Source organism: Sphaeramia orbicularis, chromosome 2 (genome assembly GCF_902148855.1).
Source record: "Sphaeramia orbicularis chromosome 2, fSphaOr1.1, whole genome shotgun sequence".
NCBI lineage: Eukaryota > Metazoa > Chordata > Actinopteri > Kurtiformes > Apogonidae > Sphaeramia > Sphaeramia orbicularis.
The window spans coordinates 20,366,965-20,386,130 of NC_043958.1; positions in this window are offsets into that span (position 1 = coordinate 20,366,965).

Genomic DNA, 19,166 nt, shown 5'->3' on the forward strand with positions numbered 1-19,166 from the left:
TGCATATTATTTGAGTGAGTAATAACTACTATTATAGTATGTTAAAATGTGAGAAAACATCAGATTAGCAACATTAAAAAAAACATTTATTTCATAGTTTTCACTCAGTATGAAAGTAAATGCATGTTTTGTTTTGTTTTTTTGCTTCAAAAATTAAACACATGGTGTCCAGCGTAGTGGACATTTTTGTAACTCCATGAAAAATAGATTCATAAAAAACAAAAATTTCAATCACATTATTTTTTTCATGCCTAAAGAGGAATAAAAACACTCAGGAAAAAAAAATCTTGATTAAGGTTCTCATAATTCATGCATGAAAGGGTTAAATAAGGTTAGAATTCAAAAGTTGATCTTTAAAATTCGGGCCACCAACTAAAAATTTGCACATTTTAAGCAAAAAAAAAAAAAATTACAAGACTAGCATCTGTCTCCCAAGTGTGCCTAAAACGCACTATTCCTTCCACTTGATACGTATGATTAGGACTGACCTTGATTTACAAAAATAAAATCAAATTAGAGCAGAAAAATAAATCAATATATAACATTTAATAGTTTGATTAATAGGTGTGCATTTTACGCACACTTGGTGACAGATGCTAGTATTTTTTAACATTTGACCTAGCGCCAAAAATAATAATGCAAATTAACCAATGTTGGAGTTAATCATTGACATATGCCATATGCTGCAAAAATCAAATAATATGTAATCCAATTTTTATGGAGTATTTTGAAAAAAAACAAACAAAAAAACATTTTATTTTTTTTGCATCAAAAATGTAGCGACATCATGATGAAAGGAGATCGTTTAAACAGTTAAAAAAAATCTAAAATGAATGATTATTTGATATGTGTGATGATTAGGGCTGACCTTGATTTACAGAAATAAAATCAAATTTGAGCAGAAAAATAAATCAATATGTAACATTTAATAGTTTGATTTATATGTGTGCATTTTACGCACACTTGGTGAAAGATGCTAGTATTTTTGAACATTTGACCTAGCGCCAAAAATAATGCAAATTCCCCACTGTTGGAGTTAATCATTGACATATGCCATATGCTGCAAAAATCAAATAATATGTGATCCACTTTTTATGTAGTATATTGAAAAAAAAAAGTTGTGTTTTTTGCCTCAAAAAAAATAAAAAATTGGCATTTAAAGGGTTAAAAAATGTGACAGTTATTGAGTATTTGGTATTTTTTATTTACAGCTCAAGTTGATGAAATAGAAAAAAGTGTAAAAAAATAAATAAATAAATAAAAACAAACTGTATGAAAAATTTTTTTTGACATTATTCCACAAGTGTGCCAAAAAGGCACACTTGGTGCTTAGTAAGGGCCTTGCTGGACAGGATACCGGAGGTCTAACAGTGTGGTACTGGGTTTGGTATGAGACAACCGTCTGTATTTCAGTTGAATAATGTTTTGTTCATTTGGTTATTGTACTTAGAGCTTCCGATTTTAATCCGATATTTTTCTTCGAATATTTTAGTCACTTGTGGAGCTTACAACTTTAGAGTCAAGCCATCCATTCAATGTAGCTTCGGAAATTTGCACAGTGAGTTTGCGAGTACATGGTTTTGCTGGTATAAATGTATTGTAACTACACTGTAATGCATGTTTAGCATTACACTGGGTTACAAAAAAAATGTTTTTTGCAAGTTGTCTAGGTTTTTTCAACTGAATTAGGACCATTTTGCACCGCAAAATCCAAAAATGACATCTGTTTTTCTCAATCAGGTCAAGTGTTTTTTTGCAAATTTGAATGTGAAAAATTTGATCTTCTCACAAAATTGATTACATTTTTGTGACTTTATCAGTTGATTTTTTTATATAGTTCTCACCCAAAATAGGTTTTAAGAGGAAAAAAAAAAAAAAATTCTAACAGGATGTATTTATTATTTATTATGTATTCACCGCAGATGTAGCAGAATACATCAGGCTTATTTTTACAAGATCTTCTAGTCGAAGCCATTTCATTCACCTGTAATATTAAAAAAAACAATCATAAATTGGCAAAAGTAAAATCTTCAGAACTCGTTCATTGCAAGAAATATGAAAGAATTTTGTATCATATGATGTGAAAATGCAAAAATGTTAAAAAGCCAATATGTAGCATAGTTCAGAAAGTTGACCTGATTGAGCAAAATTAATGTGATTTTTGGATTCAGCACACCAAAATTATCCTAAATCAGCTCAAAAAACTTAAACAATAAATTTGTTGTTGACCAGTGTAAATAAGGACTCCAAATTTTCTTCTTGGGTGAATGTGAAAAACATAATATGACTTTATACCTATAAAAAATGACAACTCCAAATGTTTCTCTTTGTTTTAGTGCAAAAAAATGTTATGAAATTATAAAAATATCTATCCTTTAACAATAAAATGTTGAATAACCTGAAATGTTTAAAGAAAATTAAGTAGAATTTTAACAATATTCTCCCTTTTACTAAATGTTTTATGCCTCTGTGGATCTGATAATACTGTTATAATTAGAATATTGTGAAAATTGCACTTATTTTTCTTCAGTTTTTCAGGTTATTTACCACTTTTTTGATTGAATAGTTTGTAAATATAAATATTTTCACAAATTAACATTCTTTTTTTTCGCACTAAAACAGAGAAAAATCTAAAGTTGTTATTACTTATAGATTATTATGCTATTATTTTACAGTGATACTGGTTCATCAAAGTCGTTTCCGCTACTCTTAATTTTACAACGCCAATTCCCAAGAAGTTAAGATGTTGTGTTAACTTTTTCTAATGCACCCCCGTACAATCAATCTTCCTTTAGTCCAGAAGATACAGTGCATGTTTTTCCACAAAAAAAAAAAAAAAAAACTTCAAATTTGGATTTTTCTGACCACATTTTCTGGATATAGTAGCATTCCTTAGCCCACACCGTTTTCTAAGCGCTCAGTTTCTGCGCATTTTTGTTATGTTCGCATTCTAAAAGTCATGCAGTTTTGTATGGAAACAGAAAGGAGATTTCTGTGATTTCTATAAGCCTGCGAACAGCTACTGTTGAAATTTTAGATTGAGCGAGCTACAGATTTCCTTCTAAATTATTATTATTAAACCCCAATAATGAATGCTGTTCTTATCCCATCAATCACTGAGCACAGACAAGAATAAAAGAACCTTTTTTTTGGTAGCTTGGTGTGTTGTCCTCATTTGTTATTCAGTTATGACAGTTATTCTACAGCTGTTCTCTTCTATATTCATGGGTTTTGTTGTTTTATTTAGATATCAGCCAACACAGTGGATGCTTATACATCATCCCATACACTGTAATTCATACCATTACTGTAACTTTGCTGTTTTTGATAAACCTGATCTGTAGTAACATGTTTTAGTGTAAATCAATTTAAAATCAATTTTTTATTTTTATTTTTTTGCATATTATCTCCATGAATTGACTAATAACTAGTATTAGAGTGTGTTAAAATGTGAGAAAATATCAGATTAGCGGCATTAAAATGTTTTTATATCATAGTTTTCACACAGTATACAACTTTATTATTGTTATTATTTAAATTTTTTGTCACTTTAGCCACTTTAACAAACTTGTTTACATTGTTTATATTTTTATCTCTTTATTTTTCTATTGTATTGACCCATACTGTCTTGCACTGCTGTACACACTTCAGTTTCCCTTATCTTATCTTATCTTATCTTATCTTATCTTATCTTATTTTCTGATGATGGGTTTCAAATACATGTTCCTTTCCTTCAAAAATTAAATGCATGATGTCCAGCTGAATGGACATTTTTGTAACTCCATGAAAAAAACATTCATTAAAAAAAAAAAAAAAAAAAAAAAAAAATCAATTGCATTTTTTTTTTCATGCCTAAAGAGGAATAAAATCACTCAAGAAAAAATATTGACTAAGATTCTCATAATTCATGCATGAAAGGGTTAAATCCATATTTGTAAATTCAAAACTTAAGAATTTTTAAGACCCCGCGTCCAATTCGGTAAAAAGCATTGGAACGCCTGTCCAAGAAAGAGGTCCGCCAGTTTGAAATACCCAGAGCTCACCGCAAACTACGATGTGACGTCAAGACGGCAATGGCGGCGCACGGTGCGCAAGTTCGCAATGAAAAAAAAAAAAAACAACTTCACAATGTATAATTAGCTCATCCGTCATTTCACCGTTTCCATCTCGTTTGCAAATGAACATGAACATGCGGCCCGGGGGCCAAATCTGGCCCGCCAAAGGGTCCAATCCGGCCCGCGGGATGAATTTGTGAAATGCAAAAATTACACTGAAGATATTAACAATCAGTGGTGTCAAAATCATTTTAATCCAGGTTCCACATACATACACATACAGTCCAATTAGATTTCAAGTGGGTCAGAACCAGTAAAATATTATCATAATAACCAATAAATAATGACAACTCCAAATTCTCTCTTTGTGTTTTTTGGTGTAAAAAAAGTAAAATTACACTGAAGTGTTTACATGACCAAACTATACTTTTACAAAAAACATGAATAACCTGAACAAATATGAACAAACGGAAATGTCTTAAGAAAAGTAAATGCAATTTTAACAATATTCTGCCTGTTACTAAATGTTTTGTGCGATTGTAACGCACATATATAAATGATAAACTGATAAACTGAGGCATAATATTGTTAAAATTGCACTTGTTTTTTTTTTTTTTTTTTAAGACTATTCAAGTTGTTCATGTTTTTCAGATTCTTAAGGAAACGTTGTAGATGTAAACCTGATCATAATATAATTTTATGTTTTTTTCACTGTAATATTGTAAAAATTGTTCAAATGTTAGTTCTAAACTCCAAAATTGTTACAATATTCTGCCTGTTACCAAATGCTTATGTAACATTGTGTGTAATGCGCATGTATAAATAATAAGTCAAGACATAATATTGTTAAAATTGCGCAAATTTTTCAAATGAAATTTCTGTTTTTTGCTCACTGACTGCTGCTTGTTTACTTGCATTCGATTACCTGGAATCAACAATGGTACGTCACTTTCGGTGGGTAATAAAAAGGCCCAGTGTGGTACATTTATGGTGATTTTTAACTGAATTTGCACAATTATTGTCGCGTTTCCACCTCAGGTTGTTTTCCACTTTACTTCTGAATGATCTATTTTCGATATTTGATCCTTAAATTAAAACCTTCGTCTAAAACTCATTTCATTCTCATTTGAACTGACAAAACCTGAAGATGTTGGAAGCATTTTTTTTTTTTTTTTTTTTTTATTATTATAGCAGTCATCAGTCTTTGCAAAATTAAAAATAATCACAGACAACACCACGGAGATGTAGATCATCTCAAGTCCCACAGAGTTAGTTAAGGTTCTCAAGGGTCCTACGTGTTTCATCAGCCCATGCCCAAGGGTAGTGAACATACAAGCATGTACATCATTCTGTTGTGGAAGATACTGCCTCCTGTTTTTTTTGTTTTATATCTCACCCATTTCTGTTTCCCAAGTGTCATTTGTACCATTTCAATCAGGAGAAAATGCTTGAGGGAGGCTGGACTGCCCACTGTCCTATAACGAATGAAATGGCTGGCTTCAGTGAATAACAGCATTTATTGGAGGAAATTGACTTTTTGTTTTATTGAGCGCAAAGTACATAAATGTAAATGTCTCACTGTGTGCTTAACCCACATTCCAGTGCAGACACAGACTCCCACAGTGAAGTGGACAGAATTAAGAAAAAATGTCACATCAAGCAGGAATTTTAAGCGTCAATGTTAGGTTATTAAAATTAAAAATGCACACAAGAGTCATTAATGCAGTGGTTCCCAAACATTTTTGGCTCACGACCCCATTTTAACATCAGGTTCAAGTCATGTGGTTATGTAAAAGAGTGCCCGACTACATTTTATACTGTAATTCAAAAAGTATTTAAGCTACAGACATGAATGATACATCATTTTAAAGCACAGGTGTCAAACATGCAGCCCGGGGGCCAAATCTGGCCCGCCAAAGGTTCCATTCCGGCCCCGCAGGATGAAAGTGCAAAAATTAACATGAACAGTCCAGGTTGTCCAAATCATTTTGGTTCAGGTTCCACATACAGACCAATGTGATCTACAGTAAAAATAACGAAACAATAACCCATAAATAATGACAATGACAAATTTTCTTTGTGAAAAATTATGTGGGAAAAAACTGAAGTGAAAAAATAAGATTACACTGTGAAAATTTTTCCATTTACAAAATTATTCTTTCACAACAAAATACAAATACATAAATAAAAACAAAGATGAACAACCCGAAATGTGCAATTTTAACAATATTCTGCCTGTTACTAAATATTTTGTGCATTAATGGATCCACTGTGATCTGTAGTTGTGTTAATAATAATAATAATAATAATAATAATAATAATAATAATAATAATAATAATAATAATAATAATAATAAGAGATGGAATATTGTAGAAATTCTTCAAATTTTAGTTCCAAACTCCAAAATTTTAATAATATTCTGCCTGTTACTAAATGTTTATGGAACACTGTGTGTAATGTACATGTATACATAATAAATCGAATCATAATATTGTTAAAATTGCGCTAATTTTTCAAATGAAATGTCTATTTTTTTCAGGTTATTCACATCGTTTTTTGTAAAATGTAAATATTTTCATAATTGAATTGGGGATTTTTTGTTCTAAAACAAAAAGAAAAACTTGGATTTGTCATTATTTATAGGTAATTAAGTCATTATTTTACTAGTCTGGCACGCTTGAGATCAAATTGGGCTAAATATGGCCCCTGAACCAAAATGAGTTTGACACCCCTGTTTTAAAGGTATTAATTAGTTCTTGAAGCTCATAAAAAGAAACAAAAGATATAGTGCCATCTTTTGCCATAAAAATGTGAAAAACTACATGGTTATGTAGGGAACAAAAAATAACATCTAAATTTTCCTTTTTTTTTTTTTGAAAAGTGCGGTTGCAAGTGTCTCCTAACTGAAAATTTGCTGAGATGTTCTTTAAGGTGTCTATTTTGATAAAACATGGATGCATTTTTTATTTTTTTAAATACAACTATGACTTTTGGCAAGAGTTTTGAAGAATGGAATGGTTATGTAGGGAATTAGGAGTTTCGGTTATGTAGGGAAAGAAAAGACAGGTATACAGTTTCAATGGATGGACTGCTTCTCCTTGAAGTAAGCTGCTTGCTTGTTCTTGATGAAGCTGTGGGTCTTGAAGTAAGGGATGCTGGTGGCTAAAGCTGAGAGAAGCTCTGAGACTGTTCCAGTTTTGAGGAACTTATCTGCGACCCCATTCATACCAGCTGACAGACCACTCAAGTTGAGTTTCATCAATATCCTGTCATAACTGCCCTTTGATCTCAATTAAGAGGAAATATTGTCCAGAGAATGTAATATTCATGTATACCAAATCCATATGAAGTCAATAGAATATCCTAATTATTGATCTGAAAAGTTAAATCTATAGAAAGTGAAAGAAAAAAATCCTTCACATGCTAGCTATTTCATGTCGAGACCTATTTTTGGTTATGTAGGAAAAAAATATATATTTTTTTTAGATTAGTGACAAAAAAATCTTAAATTCCAATGAAGCCATGCTTAAGCAGAGGGTTAAATGCTTTCTTTCAGAAATTTCCATTGGTTTAGCTCATTTGATTAATTAATAATTTAAAAAAAAAAAAAAAAACTTTTTTTTTTAGAAAAGTGAAATTCCCTACATTCCCATCTGATATTCAAATGCTTAAAAAAGCAATTCACACCAATTTTTCAGACAAAATGATTTTTATAATGATAAAAGGGTGTGTAAAAGGTTATAAAACTATATCGAAAATAGAAATATATGATTGAGATTTCAAATTATAGCAACGATAATTTCTGTTACTATTCATTCTTAGAGAACTTTCCAAGGGACTGAATTTAGTTCATATAAAAGTTCCGTAATTTCCTTGAAAATCCTTTTTTAGCAAAAAAATTTTAATGGATTTAGAAACTTAAGATGTTATACTATTGAACTACAAAAAGTTTGAAATCATTATCTCAATTCTAATTTTTTAATTCAAAGTCAATAAGTGCGTGACTTGACCCATATAACGATATTGACCCCTATGATACAAAGCCTGTATGTACATCCAGACCACTCATAGAACTGAAGTTACAGTAATGCATGCATTGTTCATAGCAGCACATGCAACATACGTTTCTCCATGTCAAACACCGTCACCTGGAGAACTCATAAAAAAAAACAACAAATCCCACGCCACATTGTTTTAGGATGCTTGACATCGCAGAGTAAAAATGTCAGCTGATGTTATTCGTGACTTCTCTATCAGGTTACCACTTAATCTCACAATTTTGCTTCAGAAATGAAAATTACGAGGTGACAAAATTTCAATCTACAAGTCTCTTAAAAATGTCACCGTTATTACAATCTGCAGGAATCGCAGCGGCTGCTTAGAGTGATGGGACACACTGATGAGGAAACAGACTGAGCATGTTCAGGGTCGTAGATGAGGGAGCTTAAACGATGGGGAATGTTTCAATATCAGTGTTGAGACACAGCCCCAATCCTGATTCACCCCTTGGCCCCTCCCCTTTACCTCTACCCCTTCACGCGCTTTCACGTGAAGGGTGTCCCGATTCTCGATAAGACGGAGGGGAAGAGCTAAGGGAGGGGGACTATGAGAAATCTCCCATAATTCTGTTCGAATCATCAGCAAGATGGAGGTAAACACAGCAAAAAAATGCAGCAGTGTGACGAAAGAAACGCGCAAATGTTCATATTTTCTTCATAAACAACTTAATCATTTAATGCCATTTCAATGTGTTATAGATCGCATTTCTGCGGTTTGCGGTTGATAGTCGCAAAAAAATGCCCAAAACCAATGCAACAGAGACGGTTACAGCTACTGACAGCATTGGGAATTCTTTCGGAAACAAAGTTGTTGCATCTGTTTATAGCAGGGGTGTCAAACATGCGGCCCGGGGGCCAAATGCGGCCCGCCAAAGGGTCCAATTCGGCCCCTGGGATGTTTTTGCCAAGGGCAAAAATTCCACAGTATTGAATTGAATTAGGTAAAAAAAAAATTAGCTTGAATTAAGGAAAAAATCTTGAATTAAGCAAACAAAAAATCTTCAATTAAGTAAAAAACATCTTCAGTTAAGCCAAAAAAATCTTGAATTAAGTCAAAAAATCTTCAATTCAGCCAAAAAATATCAAATTTAGCATAAAAAAAACAAAAACCTTCAATTAAGCCAAAAAAAATCTTCAGTTAAGTAAAAAAAAATCTTCAATTAAGCAAAAAAAATCTTCAATTAAGTCAAAAAATCTTCAATTAAGCAAAAAAAAAAATCTTAAGTTAAGTTAAAAAAAATCTTGAATTAAGCCCAGAAAAATCTTCAATTAAGTAAAAAAAAAAAAAAAAATCTTGAATTAAGCCAAAAAATAAAAAAAATATTAAATTAAGTAAAAAAAATCTTGAATTAAGCGAAAAAAAAAAAAAAAAAAAAAAATCTAAAATAACAACCTACATTTTTTTTCTTTGTTTTAGTGCAAAAAATAAGATTAAATGTTGAAAATATTTACATTTACAAACTATCCTGAAACACTAGAATGTGAATAACCTGAACAAATATGAACAACCTGAAATGTCTAAAGAAAATGAAGCACAATTTTAACTATTTTTCTGCCTGTTCCTCAGGGTCTAGTGTCTTTGTAGATCTGATCCATAATGCACATGTAGAAAGTGTAAGTTGAGGAATAATACTGTTAAAATTGCACTAAATTTTCTTACGTTTTTTAATTTAAATTTCAGTTTTTTCCGTTTTTTTTTTTTTTTTTGATAGTTTATAAAAGTAAGTATTTTCATGATTTAATGTTTTTTTTTTTTTTTTTTTTACATTAAAACAAAGACAAAAATTTGGAGTTGTCTTTATTTATAGGTTATTATGTTATTATTTTTCTGGTCCGGCCCACTTCAGATCAAATTTAGTTGAATGTGGCCCCTGAACTAAAATGACTTTGACACCCCTAGTTTATAGCGACATCACAGGCATATTCCAAGATGACAATGCCAGGATTCATCGGGCTCAAATTGCGAAAGAGTGGTTCAGGGAGTACGAGACATCATTTCCACACCTGAGTCCAGACCTGAACCCCATTGAGACTCTTCGGGATGTGCTGGAGAAGGCTTTACGCAGTGGTCAGAGTCTCCCATCATCAATACATGATATTGGCGAAAAATTAATGCAACAGTAGATACTGGATGGAAATAAATCTTGTGACATTGCAGAAGTTTATCGGAACAATGCCGTAACCATTTTTTTTTTGGTTGCGACTTTTTTTTTGAGCCAGGCGGCATATTTTCTGTACCTTTCAGCTGGAGAATCTAATTTGCCTTGGAATATATCTGTACATTTTACCTTTATCAAAATAGTAGCTAACATTGTACTGATTGACATTTAGATTTCAGTAAAGAAGTTCCTGGATTCGATTCTCGATGTTTTCCTCGTCTATGTGATACTTCGGTTCCATCCCACCATCCAAAGACCCCATAATAGATTAATTAGTCTAAATATCTAAATTACTGAGTGAGAATGTATGGTTTTTTGCATTACGATGAACTGGCGACAAGTCCAGGGTGTAGCTCGTCTTTTCCTGTTGGTAGCTACGATAGCTCCAGCATCCCCGAGGTCCTCTTGAGGACTAAAAATGAATGAAAGAATGAACGATCAACACTAATACTTGAATTAGTCATGTCTAATGGCTGTACAAATCAAGCTTTGTATTGTCTTTGTGCTTTATTCATGCACTCTCATTCACACTCACTCTACTACTGCACTTGGAGCTACTCATTATAATCAAGTCATTTATTCTTTTGAATGCGACCTCAAGTTTCCACGTTTGTCATTATAACATTATAGCGTCAACAGCGATGCGGTAATGGTAGCTGCTGTGTTAATGTTCTAAAAATGATTTGATATCGACGCTATATCTAAGATGGTCAGTTTAACAGTTTTATCCACGAAAACGCCTTAAGAACTAGAAAAGCACTCTGAGAGTGCAGACCTCCGCCAAGGCAGATCAGTGCCCCCCCCCCGATCACCACCAAAATTTAATCATTTGTTCCTTGTGCCAGTATCAATATTTCCTGAAATTTTCATCTAAATCTGTCCATAACTTTTTCAAAGATCTGGATCAGTCTTTGCCATTTGATAGAACACCCCATTGTAAATCCCTGAGTCAAATTGCATGAGATTTGCACAATTCCCCCATATTGTGATTTCCACCATAAATATTAGTCCCATATTTATTTGACCTATATTTTAAGATTCCTTGACCATGAAAACATACCATTAGCAACTGGATTCATAATTATATCCTTATTAGTTCAGTAGTTATTCACGAAAATCACATTTCTCGTAATGGCGGTTTTCTTCTGGATCTAGCTCCTTAAGTATTAAAGCTACATGAAATCCGGTGGCATACTCCCGATGTGGAACTGACTGAGCTACACGATGGCGCTTGTCAGAAATTTCTGCCTTTAATGTTAAAGGCACAGTAGGCCAAAAAGTAAGGGCACCCCCATTTTTTATATAAATTGAGATAAAATCCGCCTTCTGGATCAGATCCGGATCAGCCTTTGAAATGTGATAGAGGACCCCATTGTCAATTCCTGACTTAAATTTCATGAGTTTTGGTCAATAATTAAGCGAGATATTGGGAAACGAAAATTTTGGCCCCATTTACCACAATGTTAACGAAAATTTCAAAGTGATCCAGAATCCAGGATTTCTTCTGGATCAACCCCAAAAGTTAATAATTTCTTCCTTATCCCATTTCCAACAAACCCTGAAAATGTCATCAAAATCTGTCCATAACTTTTTGAGTTATGTTGCACACTTACGGACAGACAAACAAACAAACAAACCTTGGCAAAAACATAACCTCCTTGGCGGAGGTAATAAACTATAAATAATGACAACCCCAAATTTTCTCTTTGTTTTTTGGTGTAAAAAAAGTAAAATTACATGAAAATGTTGACATTACCAAACTAGACGCACTCGGAGAGCGCAGACCCTCCGCCAAGGCTGATCAGTGGCGCCCCCCGTGGGCCCCCCCACCCCCGATCACCACCAAAATTTAATCATTTCTTCCTTATCCCATTTCCAACAAACCCTGAAAATTTCATCCAAATCCGTCCATAACTTTTTGAGTTATGTTGCACACTTACGGACAGACAAACAAACAAACAAACAAACAAACCAACAAACCAACAAACAGACAAACAAACCCTGGCAAAAACATAACCTCCTTGGCGGAGGTAATAAAACAAACTTTCCACACATTCAGACTTCATGCATCAGTGTATTCAGATTACATTAACTCTTGCTTGTGTAACCTGCTATTATACCTGTTGTAATTGTTCAAACATTATATAAATTATCTTAAAAATGCTTCATATTAGGTAAACCAATTGCAGCACCACATCTCACTTGCATTTGCCTATAACTGTAGTAAAATCTTTCTGTCCCTGGTTATTACCTCCGCCAAGGAGGTTATGTTTTTGCCAGGGTTTGTTTGTTTGTCTGTTTGTTTGTTTGTTTGTTTGTTTGTCTGTCCGTTAGTGTGCAACATAAGTCAAAAAGTTATGGACAGATTTGGATGAAATTTTCAGGGTTTGTTGGAAATGGGATAAGGAAGAAATGATTAAATTTTGGTGGTGATCGGGGGTGGGGGGGCCCACGGGGGGCGCCACTGATCAGCCTTGGCGGAGGTCTGCGCTCTCCGAGTGCTTCTAGTGTTTTGTATTTTATTTAATTTTATTTCATTTATATATTTTATATATAAACTCCTATTCTATTCTTGTGGCCTTTCCTTTCGTTTCTCTTTCATCTTCAGTCTTTTCATATAAATGGAACATGAACTCATTTATTCATTTATTAATAATCATTGATTCTAATTAAAGAATGGACTCTTGACGTTGACGGTTTTAGGTTCATGTTTCAGCTGAAGCTGCTCAGTCTGGTTCTGGTTTTGATTCTGGTCTGGTTCTGGTCTGTTCTGGTTTTGGTCTGGTTCTGGTCTGGATTTGGTCTGGTTCTGGTCTGCTTCTGGTTTGGTTCTTGTCTGGTTCTGGTCTGGTTCTTGTCTGGTTTTGGTCTGGTTCTGGTCAGGTTCTGGTTTATTTTTGTCTGGTTTTCATATGGTTCTGGTCTGGTTTCGGTCTTGTTCTGGTCTGGTTCTAGTCTTGTTTGTTATATATCGGTCGGTGAAGTTTTTATAAGTGAGATAAATAACTTTTCTTTTACATCAGCGCTCTCATATTTATCACAATGCAGTTGTAATTTTGCTGCTGTTCCACCTGTATTTTAGGACAATCATTAATATCACTGAGTTTTTTCCTTGTGTTGTTTGGGGAAAAAAACAAAAACAATAATTTAGGTTATATACTAACTTTGCGGTGTTCTTTGCCAATTCTGACTTTTTTTTTTTAAAAAACAACCTTTTAAGATGCTGAATTACACAGATGTTTTTGAAATACCCACTTTTATTCTTACATGCCACGCCATTGGCTGAAAAAGACGACTCGACGAATCAGAGCTGCATGAATACTTCGCGTTTTCTTCGGCAGCATCGATTTCCTTCAATTGTGTGACTGTCTTGGTACTGTGTAGATTGCAAAGTTTACTTTAAGGTTAAAAAAATGTGTACATCTACTTCGTTGATATCTGTTTTTCCAGATCTGTGTCTGGTTTTCCGGATCTGGCATGGTAATTTCTGAAAACTTTAAATTTTGGGCCAACGATGTCAAGAAGCGTGTTGGTTTTTATAACATTATACAGTGATTCAGAGAGATTTTATAGAACTTTTGAAGCTGTAAATGCTAAATATGAGTAATTTTTTGTCGGGTTATGATCTTATAACAGTTGTTTGATTGCATGTTTTTACTTTTTAGCAAGTGCTGCTTGGCTATTTTATGGTAAGAGGGAGACTGTTGTCATGCCAACCAACAAGGAAGCCTAATAACACACTAAGGAATTTCAATGAGTGCCCTATAAAGGGTTAAATAAGTCATAGTGATGCATTTTTTAATGGTTAATAAAAAAATCAGAATGACTTTTTTTTAGTGTAAGAGGGCAAGATGGATGTTAATTGTTATTTTCGACATTCCTAAGAAACTCACTAATTACGTTTACATCTCAAGATGTATTCCCCCGATGCGACTCTCAGAAAGGCAGGTAGAGGTAAGGTAGGTTAGGAGGACCCTTAGGCTCAGTGTGAGGACCTTAGACAACTAGAAGATCAGAGTTAGCCTGCCTGGTTTGGTCATCTGATTAAAATATCTCCTAGACACCATCCTCTGGAGATATTCTGGCAGAAGACCCCTGGGCAGACATAGCACTGGAGGATTACATATCCTATCTGGCCTCGGAATGCCTCGGGATCCCCCAGGAGGGAGCTGGAGCTTGTTGCTGGGGAGGAGGACTTTGCCTTCCCCGCTGGCACTGCTGATAAAGAAGGATGGATGGATCAAATCACACCGCGAGCTACTGCTTTTGAACTTTGTCCCAGAGCGTTTTTGAATGCAATGATCTCTTGTTAGATAAGACACGGACTTTTTTTTTTTTTTTTTTGGTATGACTTCTCTAAACAATCACTTTAATGTTCACTGTTAAGCAGTCGGTTGTTTTGATGTTTTATGTCTCACTCACTTGAATCAATGGGATCTTTTGGGCTGACGTATAACGCTTAGATGCATAAATGGGTCAAAAATGGCCCAGATCTTGGTCTTGAAATATCTTTATAATGAAAAAGTTATGTCATATTCCAAGTATTCCTCAAAAAACCTGTTTTGACATCATGCCATTTAACCCATAAAGACCCTAAACATCCATCATCTACTGATCTAAACTGTTTAATACTTATTGATCCACTAATCCTGTCAATACATGTAAATAATTGGTGGAAAATACAGTTTTTCATCTTTTCACGGTTATCAGATATAACCCATTTGGACGTTCAGAGGCTCCGTAGTTACCGTGGAAACACTGTTATCTTCTACAACAGTGATTCACCAGTAAACCCATGGAGTTTGATCAATGACAGCGGATGACACACTGGGTTTATGTTCAGTAATGATAGATTCGACTTAAAAAGTCAGTTCTTCCTCAGTTTTATCTCCTTTTGATATAAAACCCTCAACTTTAATTTGAGCTTTCGTGAATATCTTCCCGATCAGTACATTAAATACGGGAAAATACCTAATTTATACTGATAAAATCCAAATTACAGAAGATAATATTACACTGGGTTACAAAAAAAATGTTTTTTGCAAGTTGTCTAGGTTTTTTCAACTGAATTAGGACCGTTTTGCACCGCTAAATCCAAAAATGACATCTGTTTTTCTCAATCAGGTCAGGTTTTTTGCTAATTTGAGTTTGAAAAATTTGATCTTCTCACAAAATTGATTACATTTTTGTGACTTTATCAGTTGATTTTTTATATAGTTCTCACCCAAAATAGATTTTAAGAGAAAAAAAAAATTCATTTTCTAACAGGATTCCTGTTAGGTACAATGGTGTATTCACCGCAGATGTAGCAGAATACATCAGGCTTATTTTTGCAAGATCTTCTAGTCGAAGCCATTTCATTCACCTATTAAAAAAAACATTGATCATAAATTGGCAAAAGTAAAATCTTCAGAACTCGTTTATTGCAAGAAATATGAAAGAATTTTATATCATATGATGTGAAAATGCCCATAAATGTAAGCAAAAATGTTAAAAAGCCAATATGTAGCATAGTTCAGAAAGTTGACCTGATTGAGCAAAATTAAAGTGATTTTTGGATTCAGCACACCAAAATTATCCTAAATCAGCTCAAAAAAACTTAAACAATAAATTTGTTGTTGACCAGTGTTATAAATAAATGATGATAAATCACTCAAGAAAGGTCAGATATAGAGAAAAATTCATTTCGGAACTGACATAAAAGTAGCATCGGGTCTTTATGGGTTAAATTTTTAATTTAACTTTTATGAAATTGTATGAAATTGTACTTTATGTATTACTTCTCAAAGCTCCCATAGGTGGGTCAAAATGACCCGCTTTCGTTTTCAATGGAAATTATTCTGAAATTTTGATTCATTCTACATTCATTCATTCTATAGTAAAACCAAAGGACTCACTCACTCACAAAATAGATGTTGACGTTGTTCTATTGCTACTATACAGGGTGTACAAACAAAAAAAAACCTATACATTTTGAAAGACTACCCCCAATTCCGCATTTGATAATTTTTGGAATTTTCTTTCATGGACGTCAGTAGGTAGGGGAATGGTGGATATTTGTCCAAATTTACAGACCCAGATTTCCACGCATGAGTGAGCAGGGGCAAATTGTGCAAACCCAAGTTAACATTAGTTTTGCACGAAGTAACGGTGGGATTTGAATCCAATCAAAGGTCATGGGAGGGGTCAGTGGGCATCCATGTTTTTTTTTTTTTCCATAAAATTGCCAGGTTACAGCATTAACACTTTGGCCACCATGTCAGTTTAATTTCTTTACTCATGGCAGCTGTTCCTGCCTTTCAATGTTGATTCAACTGGTTTAGGCCTGAAAATTTCACTGAGGGCAGGCCAACTTAGGTTAGGGTTAGGGTTAACTCTAACTCTAACCCAATTCCAAAAATTCCAACCCTAATTCCAAAAATGATCAAATGCGGAACTGGAGGTAATTTTTTTGGAATATATAGTTGTTGTTTTTTTTATACACCCTGTATATTACATGTTAATTTGCTTTTCAAATTTTCAAAATACTTCATTTATTTATTTGTTTTAATTACTAAGAATTTTTTTTTTTAAATAAATAATTTTTTGTGAACCACGATGTAATACAAATGATTACACTGGTCAACAACAAATTTATTGTTTAAGTTTTTTGAGCTGATTTAGGATAATTTTGGTGTGCTGAATCCAAAAATCACATTCATTTTGCTCAATCAGGTCAACTTTCTGAACTATGCTACATATTGGCTTTTAACATTTTTGCTTACATTTATGGGCATTTTCACATCATACGATACAAAATTCTTTCATATTTCGTGCAATAAACCAGTTCTGAAGATTTTGCTTTTGCCAATTTATGATTAAAGTTTTTTTTTAATATTACAGGTGAATGAAATGGCTTCGACTCGAAGATCTTGCAAAAATAAGCCTGACGTATTCTGCTACATTTGTAACACTTAATAAATACATCCTGTTAGAAAAATTTTTTCTCTTAAAACCTATTTTGGGTGAGAACTATATAAAAAAATCAACTGATAAAGTCACAAAAATGTAATCAATTTTGTGAGAAGATCAAATTTTTCAAAATCAAATTAGCAAAAAAAAAACCTGACCTGATTGAGAAAAACAGATGTCATTTTTGGATTTAGCGGTGCAAAATGGTCCTAATTCAGTTGAAAAAACCTAGACTACTTGCAAAAAACATTTTTTTGTACCCAGTGTTATTTTTAACATGACAAAATGTTAAATTGGCATAAAAACACATTGATTTTAACACGTGTCATTTTTGACCCACTTATGGAAGAGTGTAGCATCCAGACACTCATACATCTAAGACAAATCACTTGGGTGGGAAAAATTCTGTATTTTTCCATGGTTGGATGCTGGTTTATTTTTTATAATTAAGTATACATTCTGTGATTTGCTTATTTTATTTAAGTGGAATTAAAAAAAAAAAAAAATCAGTGATTGATAAAAAGCAAATCTTTGAGCTTTGGTTTCTATCCAAACCCCATCGACCGCTCTCTTTGTTCTTAGTCTTCCATCACTTTATGGTCGGTCTAAATCAGCATGAATGCGTCTAAAGCATCCACCCCACATTTGTTGTTATTCAGCTCTTGTTTGTGTCTGGTTGGATATATCCGCCGGTAGTCATTGAGGACTCTATTATCGCACAACATGAGAACGTGGGAAACATGTTCACACCGTGGGGGGCGTTGTTGTGAAATGACCTGGTCTTCTCGGGCATCTAATATGATCACGCAGAGCAATTATCTGACCCCATGGTTCCCCGTAGCCTGTTTACATAGCGTACATTCAAGCACGAAGCCATGGTGGAAATCACTGCTTTTTCTTTAACATGTATTATTTCAGGCTGTGGTGTAGATTGAATGGCTTTGGCTTTCTAAATATAAATACATTGATTGAAAAAAAAAGAGTCAATAGTTGAAATTTCCAATTGCCAACTTGATGGTTTTGTCCTCTTCACTCCAGGATACCCACATCCAGTCAATGCATCTTGTTTTTGGGTAATTTTTGGGTGGTTTTAAGTGGTTTTTAGGTGTTTTTGACTAATTTTTAGGTGGTTTTGGGGTCATTTTGGAGTGATTTTTAGGTGGTTTTTGGGTGATTTTTAGGGGGTTTTTGGGTGATTTTTAGGTGGTTTATGTGATTTTTAGGTGTTTTTTGGGTAATTTTTGGGTGGTTTTTAGGTGTTTTTTGACTAATTTTAGGTGGTTTTGGGGTCATTTTGGAGTGATTTTAGGGTGGTTTTTGGGTGATTTTTAGGGGGTTTTTGGGTGATTTTTAGGTGGTTTATTGCATGATTTTAGGTGGTGTTTATGTGATTTTTAGGTGTTTTTTGGGTAATTTTTGGGTGGTTTTTAGGTGTTTTTTGACTAATTTTTAGGTGTTTTTTGGGTAATTTTTGGGTGGTTTTTTAGGTGTTTTTTGGGTGATTTTTAGGTGGTTTATTGCATGATTTTTAGGTGGTGTTTACATGGTTTTTAGGTGTTTTTTGACTAATTTTTAGGTGCTTTTGGGGTCATTTTGGAGTGATTTTTAGGTGGTTTTTGGGTGATTTTTAGGTGGTTTATTGCATGAATTTTAGGTGGTGTTTATGTGATTTTTAGGTGTTTTTGGGTAGTTTTGGGTGGTTTTTAGGTGTTTTTTGACTAATTTTTAGGTGGTTTTGGGGTCATTTTGGAGTGATTTTTAGGTGTTTTATGGGTGATTTTTAGGTGGTTTATTGCATGATTTTAGGTGGTATTCACGTGGTTTTTAGGTGTTTTTTGGGTAATTTTTGGGTGATTTTTAAGTGGTTTTTAGGTGTTTTTTTGAGTAATTTTTAGGTGGTTTGGGGTCATTTTGGAGTGATTTTTAGGTGTTTTTTGGGTGA